Consider the following 8,991-nt stretch of genomic DNA (forward strand, 5'->3'; position numbering starts at 1 on the left):
CATGCGGTTTGGTGAATTCTATGTTTTTGGCAACAATTGTTCTATCTTATGGCCCTTTCAGTTCAAGAGAACCATGATAATAACCACGATATTTTACCATCGCCTACAACACATGCGAAAAATCCATTGTATGTGTAGCGATCCGACCTCAAACGGTCAAATCTCTGTGCATAAGTGTCATCCCTGGATCGGTAATTCTCACACACACAGTACTTGAAGGATTTATAACAGAGTGCAATCACACACTTATTACATCAAATATCTCAAAAGAGAGTACTTATTACAATAATATGGCTGAAGGCCATCTAATGAAGATAACAGCGGAAGGCTTCGAAGGTAAAATGAGTCCATCTACTCCAATGGCATAGCTGAGTGCAAGACAATGACCTAGCGCACATTAGTCTTCGTCTGAAAAGTCTGCAACATGATACGTTGCAGCCCGAAACGGGTCAGCACATGGAATATGCTGGCAAAATAACACTGTAGAGCAATGAACAAGTAGCAGCTATATCTATACGCATATTTGGCTGGTGGAGGTTCTATGGTTATTTTTGCAGAAAGCTAGTTTTTCCCTACAACAAAGCACTATATTTTATTTAACTATAAAGTTTGTTGAAAACATTGGGAATGGTAACCCCATCTGAATCCCAATTAAAGTAATTATTAACCCAACAAGTTAATTAAATAAAGTGATGAGATCAACATAATAATTGAAGCACCAGATACTCAAGATGTCCATAACTGGGGACACGGCTAACCATGATTAGTTTGTACACTCTGGAGAGGTTTGCGCACTTCTCCCCACAAGACTCAATCTCCTCCGTTGATTTCTCGCACTTCATGATGTTTGAGAAACGGACAACTGAGACACGGTCTTTCAGAAGCATTATCCCTTTCGACGGGTAAACCGTACCAGCTACATCCCCTACATCTACTAGTTTACCACTGAAACAGGTCACACAACATAGTCCACTATGCTAGAGCCCATAATGGCTTGTGGATGCACACGGAAGTTTCCAGCATGAATAACAATATGATCCCTTTGAGCCTGGGTGGCGGACCGTAGGATGATCACACGAATTCCCCGGGATCTACTTGGGTAGCACTGGATTGCCCTAGGTGCCCACAAACAATCCACCCAAATGTGTGTCAAAGTAGCCACCTTAAATAAACCCTTAGTTCATAATAATACTCACAACTGTCATGAATCACTCAAACCAAACCACGTCTATGATCATAACATAGCAGTATAAACATAACATAGAAGTAACTCCCAGGGTTTGAATAAAAAAGGGTAATAGGTGCTACCTCAACTACTACTTCCCAATACCCACATGTTATCAACTCCTAACCATGCAATGTTTGAGGGTTTAAACTAATGCATAAAAACTGGGTAATATAGGGGTATGATCAAAGTGTTACTTGCCTTGCTAACGATCTGAAAGCCCTAGTGACTCGTAGTAGCATGCTTCGCACTTTGGAAACTCTAACATAAACAAACAATAGCATACATAAGCACTCAAGCATAATATGCAAGGGTAAAACTCAAGAGAAAAGATCCAAACTGAAAGTACAGAGAAGAGCTTCGATTTGCAAAAAGAATCAGTTAAATCGGAGCTACGAAACTGAAACTACGATAAAAAAAAGTAGTTTGAATTCAAATCTTCTTGGAACCAAATTTTAAATTGTCAAAACCATGTTGAAGTTGATTATCTGGCAAGAGGGAAACAAGATTAAGATTTTGGCATTGGTTTCACTAGATTTGGACAAACGGTTAAAAAGTAATGAGGGTTTGAAGACTAGCGGCTAATCTACGATAAAAATAATCACAGATAGGTCCCTGGCCGAAAATAAAATAAAAAGGAAAGACTAACGAACGAAATTTCGTTTTTCGAGACAAACGAACGAACGAGTTCGTGAACAGAGGCGTTCGGGCGAACGCCCGCTAAATAGAACCAATCGGAAAAACCGAGAAAATCCGATCTAGATCTAAAACCGAAAAAACCGAATGAGCCGGCGAACCGAGCGGTTTCTATACCGGTCAACGGGCGGCGGTCAACGTCGGCGGCAGCGGGCGGGGCGGCGGCTCCGGCGAGGGCTGCGGGGTGCGGCGGCGCCGGGCGGGTGCAGGGCGGCGGCGACTGCAGCGGGAGGAGGCGGCGGCGACGGCAAGCAAGTGCGGCGGGGCGCGCGACTTGGTGGAGGCGGCGGCGACTTGGTGAGGAGGGGCCGGGGTCCGACTTGGGCGAGGGGGCGCTAGACGGTGGTGATCCGGACTCCTCGTCGGAGTCCGGCACGGACACGGGTGCGGCGCGAGGCGGTATGGTGCTGGGCGGAGGCCTGGCTCCGAGCCGGGCCAGCCCAGTTCGGCGCATGATTTTCTTCAAATAAAATTCCGCCGAAAACTAAAAATCCTAATAAAATATAAAAAAATCTAAAAATGCCAAAAACAATTTTCACCGTCTAAATAAAATATTTAGAACATCGTGAAGATTTTTCTGGCCTAAAACTGCAATTTTGAAAAATGCATATTTTTCTAATTCAAATAAAGTGGCAATAAAATTCTAAATAAAATATTTATTTGATTTTAATATTTTAATATTGGAAATATTTCAGAGAGAAAAATTATTAAAATCAAAATGATCCCTTTTTTCAAATTTGAGAAAATTCAAATATGAAAATAAAAGAAATCTCCAACTCCTCGGGTCCTTGAGTTTCTTAAGATTTCTAGGATCACAACCAAAATGCAAATAAAATATGATATGCGTATGATGACATATGTATAACATCCAAATTGAAAATTGGGATGTTACAGTATGCCAATTAAAACATATGAACCAAATATCAGCCAATACATTCAAACCTTCTTCCTTTGTCTTAAATACACAGATAACTAATATAACAATCCAATATATATTGTAACTGAAAATGAGAATAATATAATTTTTAGTTCAACTAGAGTCAGGAGACATACATGTCGAAGTATCAGCAGCTGTTGATGAAGGAATGGTGCAAAGCTATATGTAGCACATAAAATTTACAATGGTAGTGGTCCGACAACACCAGCAATGAGGAAACACACAACTCACCTACATCTACAACCACATTTCTGTCTTATCAAACATAAATTTCAATTGACAAATTTAACCCTTCTTAGTTTGACTTAATGTATGTATGGTAACAATTTGGACTAGGAAGGATGCAAAGCAATAACCCTTACATTGACAGAGGTGTGCCAGCACCTGTAGTGAGGAAGGTGGCAAGTCCTATTTCTCCCTCAATTGCCTGCCGGACTCACAAGGTCAGCGAGGATCTGCACCCTGGACACCGCGAAGAACGCGAAGGGAGAGGTAGATCAGGATAGTTTGGTCCTTGGGGTTAGATTCGTGATGGCTAGAAGTGACATCAGCCGACAGCTAATCGGAAGAGGTGGCACATGTGGAGAGGGAGCCTGGTCCTCGTGGGGATCGATTGAGACGTGGCCTCGCTGGTGGACGGCGCGTGAATCGCGGCCCGAGTGCGTGTCACGGCGCCAATCAGACCTAGCCACCAATCGAGCTATGGTGATGCACTGGCAGACCACTCCGATTTGGTACACCCACCGCCGCTGCTGCCTTGATCTGTTTTACACTCTCACTCTTTTTTAGGGATTTCTCAGTCTCAGGCGGTGGATGAGAGAAATGATATGTTTTGATGAAGAGGTGTGCACGGTAGCAGGTTGACCCATGGTCAGCCAGTTGTGATCAAACACGAGGTGATGTTTTCTACTCATCTCCCAACTTTGCTAAATGTATGTCTTTTATAGATCAAAAAATAGCGACTACATATAGATGAATATAGACATATTTTAGAGTGTAGATTCACTCATTTTGCTTCGTATGTAGTTCACATTGAGACCTATAAAAAGTCTTATATTTAGAAATAAAGAGAGTATACTTATGTTCTTTGTAGTTAAAAACATCTTACATTGGTGTATAGTGATATTATTTTCAGAGAAGATGTACAGATGGATGCCTTAACAAAAAAATGTACAAGCGGAAAGAACGTTGACCAGTTAGGCGGTCGTGAATTGAGAGTTAGTGAAAACAGTTATAAGATTTTGCATCCCTTTGCTTGCAACATATGTATATTTAGTACTCTTTTCATCTCAAAATAAGTGAAATTCATATTAAATAACTGCTCCCTTCCAGTCTGGATCCGACTAAACCACCATAGAGGCATAGTATTTTAGTGAATTATAATAAATATCTTCAGTTGTAATTTTACCGTTATTTTTAAGATAATTAAAAATTATTTAGTTTGTTTGTATAATCCATCCAAAAGGAGAGTATTATATTTTTCATGCTAATAGTGAAAAATTGCATCAAAAAAATGATGTCCCGATTTGAAAAAGAATACTCAAGACCGAAAGACTTTTGTGCTACAAAATCATCAGATCTTTTATGGATATCGTTGTAGAGAAAAGCTAAAACGTTTATGTTCACATCACAATATACGCATTAGCTCTGGAGAAAATGAAAAACCTACACCAAATATTAGACCTAACTATATTAGTTCTAGACAATGAAGAAGATGTGTGTAGCTAATTTCGAGGAAGATGCTTTATTACAAGAAATATTAATCAGAGATAAAAATGTACACTCTTACTTTTAATAGGACAATATTATAATGAGTATATTTCTTTCAAAGTGAAACCCAATCGACAATAGTTATTTTGTTAAGATCGAATCATATTGGTGTACAATCAATTGGACAATTCATGCCATGAAGAATACAAGATTTAAAGCTGAAAATAATACAATAATTGTTTAAGTGTATATATTGGCTAAAGGTTGTTGTCGAATGGAAGAGCGGCTAAGACAGAGCTAAATGAGGAAATTAATATGAAGATGAATTTTCTTATACAAATGTAAGTGATTTTCATTATTTGCCAAATGGATCACAACAAATCAAATCAAATCAAATAACAAAAATACTATGATAATTTAGAAAAATATTAGTGTATAAATAAGTAATAAATCTAGCTGCACAAATGCACGGGCTGCACTGGTAGTTCATTATAAAAGTGGATTCGAATATTTAAAGGATATATCATAGTGTATTAAACCGACGCATGCATGAAACATGGTTTAGATTATAAAGATCTAGTTAGTACATCAAATGTACTATTATTTGGAATCAACATCAGGTGTATTCAAATTTTGAATTCGAGTTCATATAGTACACATAATTCATATCTATCTCTATAGTAATCATGTGGTGTGTTGTTAAGATAATACACGAATGATGGTTTAAGTTGGTAACAATCATGATTGTAGATTCCTATTCAACTAGAGAAACGGATTCAAATTTAGTTCGAATTGCAGCGGTAGTATAGACATTTGTAATGCACTAAAATATTGGTATGAGTAGGTTACATGCATTATACAGCCAGCGAAAAAAATTAACTGGACATAACATGGATTCATAGCTTTGAATAGCATTTGTACAGTAAAACGGGACAAGACTCTCTCTTTGTGTGGTGCGAATAGTTTTATTTTTTCGTTTTTTTCGTTGAGGGAATTACGAATTGATTTGGTACGTACAAAATTCAACCCGCGCCTTGTTATATCCCAAAAGTTTATATATCGTGCTCCCAAAACTCGTGCCTTCACAACCCGCGCCTTACTATCCCGAAATTACAACGCGTGCGAAAACTCCCTCCAACTGCCAAATCCCGACACGCGAAATCCTCCTTCTGACCCTGAGCTGGAAGGGCCGCTAGTTCAAATTGGTGGGGGTACTCTTGTAACACACCCTACATTTTGTACAAGCGGGCCCCTAAGTCATTGTCCCCCATCCCATCACCTCCTTTTCTCCATTCTAAATCACCATTCGAAATCCCTGGCCTTCATAACCTCTCTGCTCCAGCCGCGAAACCCCATCCTCCTCCATCCGCCACCCCACCGCTGCCTAGCCAGAGCCTCTTCTGCGACAACGTCATCCACCACAACAGCCCGATGTCCCTCATCCACCTCCCTGGGTGAGGATCCGTCGTTGATCTCGTCATCCCGCTGGTTAAGCCGCCCCATCCTCCACATCCAAGGAGCTGCTCCGATGATTGCCTCGTCTATCGTGGCTGATCCATCCCACAGCGCCACCTTAACCTACTCCACCGGAATCGCAACATCCTCACCGTGTCCTCGAACAAAGCCGAGGCCTATTCGACGCCACCGAAAAGGTTGTACATGCATCGCATCACACCTTCTCCTTCGACCTCCCGGCGCCGACGATGCTCCATCCACACCCCCATGGCACAGCTACCTCGAAGCCGGCTCCGCGAGCGACATATCCACGGTGGCTCTCCCCTAGTGCGAGGCCTCTTCAGCGTCAGCGTCCATACCAGCCGGATCTGCTACTGCTCCGGCTCTCACTCGCTTGCTCGCGCTACTGCTACTCTGTTTCTCGCTCGGTCGCACCGCTGCTCTGCTCTCCCCCTCGCTCGTGCTGCTCCTCTGCTCTTGCTCTCGCTCGTGCTGCTGATGCTGGTACATGAGCCACTGCAACTAGACGAGTTGCTGCTCTGGCTCTAGTTCGGGTTGCTTCTCTAGGCATTACTACTCTTGTTGCTATCTGCTATTGTGTTCCCCGTCGACCGCCTGCTGATTTAGATCACTGTTTCTCTACTACTAGTTCTTGAGCGGCCTAAACTACATGTGAAACGCCTCTCTGCCACCTGTGCGTTCAGTTTCCACAGTAACATTCAGATTTCACATTAAATTTTAGTTTCGACAGTTAAGTTCAGAGTCAACTGTTTTTACCTCATGTGTTGTAGTCAGGTGTTTTTTGGTGATGTAAATATTAGTTTCGACAGTTAAGTTCAGAGTCCACAGTAACATTCAGATTTCACATTAAATTTTGGTAATGTATTTTACATAATCTATTGGAGATGCTATTAGAATCCCACTTGATTAACGATGTCTGTCTTGTACTGCTTCTGCCTCGACGTCTTATGACTTGTCGGGGCTACTCCAACGATGGAACCATCCATCACAACAAAGCAGTGCCCCAGACGCCATCTATAGGTTCCTCAGATCCTCCTCCACACCTCCGACAGCCACCTCTACCGCAAATTCTTCAGCAACCAACCCGATGATGCTAAGGTCGACACGGCTACGGCAAAGATGTTGTACACTTGTCGCATCACATATTACTCTACATTCATGTCGATCCATTAGGGATATTTTGGTTGAAACGAAAAACATAGCAATAGGAAATTTTCCAATGGTACTCTACTATTCAATTATTCATGCATTTTTTTTGAAACGAATGGATCAAAACATCAACGTGGACCTACTTTTTCAAAATACCATGCTTGAAAACAAGACCAAGTGCATTAGTGGCAGAATAACATTCTAACTGTACACGCTTTCATATAGTTTCACTTTAATTTGGCCATGTTTCTTTGCATTCCTTTTCTCTTCCAATTCCTGTGAACCAAACACCCAAGTTGACAGAAATCGTATGTTTACGAATGCTCTGTTTCCCATGTGCATTCCTATCCTATTCCGGTGTTTTTCCTATCCCTGCATTTTTAGAATCCTACAAGCCAAAGGAGCCCTTACAGAATTACTTCAGTTACAGGTAGGTGTTGAAGAAAACTTTGTGTGGTTTGTCCTGCTCCTGCCGTGACATCGTCCACCTCACTTGAGCCGCTCCATCGACAGAAGCATCCACCAAACCAGACATCACGACTCCTGAGCATATTTCGCCACCTCAGATCTCCTTCCCTGCCGCCGGCACCCACTGCAACTGCATCACCATCATTGACTCAACGGATGAAATAGAGGAGTACATGGGTCCACAAGAGAGGTCGCATTCTTTTGTTTCTACTTATGTTATGCATTGCTTAATATTACCTGCTACTTCATCATCCTCTTCACCTCTTAGACTCCAAGTCAGGTCCTAATTAATGTTCAAACTTAAGTTTTAAAATTACTTGTGGGGCACATAGCTATCGGCGTTCTGGGAATGGGGGTACCCAGACTTGCCTGCCTACGGCCCACGGCGTGGCTTCATTGATGGCCAGGTATGGCTGATCTTCAGTATCAATAATTCTAGACCCTCGCGAGGGGCCGAGCCTCGTGAGGTGGATGACACCAAGACCTCTAGAAGGAGCGGTCTCCTTAGGCTGGCTCCTGAGGAGCGGAGATCTCTATGCAAGCGTCACCTCGTGAGGTTCAGATGACGTGAGCCATGACGACCAAGGCCAGGCGGGCGCCAGCGGGCGTAGGACAACAGTTTCTTCTTTGGTGCTAAGGAGGCAAGCACAAACGTGGAGTCCCGAGGAATTAGCCAAAGGTTTTCATTCCCATGCAACAAGACCAAGATCACCAGGACGGCAGGATGGAGGTAATCACAGAGCCCACCCTGACATCATAACCAGAAGCTTTCCAGGCGAAGACTACTTTTGTTAGGACAAGATGTACTAGTTGTGTCCCTTCGAATTTGGTCGTTGTGGGATCCCTTTCTGCCTTCATTTGGGAAGAGGACTAAGGCCACTATAAATAGGACCTAGACACCACCGTAGGAAGAGAGCGGATCCATTCCACCCCGACTAGCTCACCACCTCAAGAGCACACCTCCTGAGGTTGTTCTTCCACTGTACTAGTTCATCCTCGGCCCATCTCGAGGGAAATCCACCACGAAGGAGTAGGGTTTTACATTGCAAAGTGGCCCAAACCTAGGTAAACTGCTATGTCACATTTCCTTCATGTTCATCGAACTAGGTCGTGAGGTTGGTGAGTAGGCAGACTGGGGAGGTTGAATTCTTCGCACGGACCCAGAGTTCAAATCTATCAAGGGTCTGCGGAGCACGAAATCCGACGTTTGGCGCGCCAGGTAGGCGTGCGTCCAAGATCTGCCTCTCTGTCCACTGCGCTCCGCTGCTCGACTCTCATGGCGGGCATTGCTCCATCGACCGGACCGATACGCACTTTCGGGGGAGCTGCA

Source organism: Triticum urartu, chromosome 5A (assembly GCF_056163025.1).
Source record: "Triticum urartu cultivar PI428250 chromosome 5A, HENAU_Tu73, whole genome shotgun sequence".
NCBI classification, from domain to species: Eukaryota; Viridiplantae; Streptophyta; class Magnoliopsida; order Poales; family Poaceae; genus Triticum; species Triticum urartu.